Here is a 925-nt window from a genome sequence, read left to right on the forward strand (position 1 = left end):
TCACTCTCTTCAACTACCTGAAGGGAGGTTATAGCCAGGTGGGGGTTGGTCTCTTCTCCCAGGCAACCAACAATAGGACAAGGGGACATGGGCTCAAGCTCTGCCAGGGGAGGTTTAGGTTAGATGTTAGGAAGAAATTCTTTACAGAGAGGGTTATCAGGCATTGGAACGGCCTACCCAGAGAGGTGGTGGATTCACCATCCCTGGAGGTTTTTAAAAAGAGATTGGACGTGGCCCTTAGTGCCATGATATAGTAATTGGAGTTGGATCAGGGGTTGGACTTGATGATCTTGGAGGTCTTTTCCAACCCAACCTATTCTATGATTCTATGAATTTACAGAAGGACATCCCTCTGTATTAAAATACAAGGGAAATTTCAACAACACTGAAAAGCAGTGGAGCTAAAATGGATGGATGATGCTTTACAAACAATTTTGGATGAATTACACAAGAAATGAGCTCACTTCTGTAAGTGAGCTATCACTGCTATTGATAGCTTTTCATATGGGCAATTTGGGTGTCTGCCGTCCCTGGCAACTCTGCTCCATGTCCCTGGGAACGCTCTAGAGGGTTTTATAGGTGTTTTCTCCCTCTTCATTCTACCCGTTCTATTCTATCTGTGTGTTCTTTCCTTTTAGGAAAGAATTCTCTCTGCATGGTACCTTGTCGCCTCTGGGAGGTGCACTCTAGAGATGCACAGGGCACCGTATAAAAACGACTTTCTGTTACTCAAGATAATACGACTATATTATCCTGTTGGTTATAAAGACATTTTCCAAGCCTTGTATGTCTCCAGAGGAACTCCTGTTCCCAGGGGAACTTTGACGGTGCTGGTCCACCTCGGAGTCTCCCGTCTTTCAGCAGCTTCTGCCCCTTTCTGGGGGATGCTCCCCCGGGATGTGGCCGGGCGGGGCTTGTCCTGCCA

The sequence above is a fragment of the Pipra filicauda genome, unplaced genomic scaffold, assembly GCF_003945595.2.
Source record: "Pipra filicauda isolate LSUMZ 115617 unplaced genomic scaffold, ASM394559v2 scaffold143_size2779998_pilon, whole genome shotgun sequence".
In the NCBI taxonomy this organism is placed as follows: Eukaryota; Metazoa; Chordata; class Aves; order Passeriformes; family Pipridae; genus Pipra; species Pipra filicauda.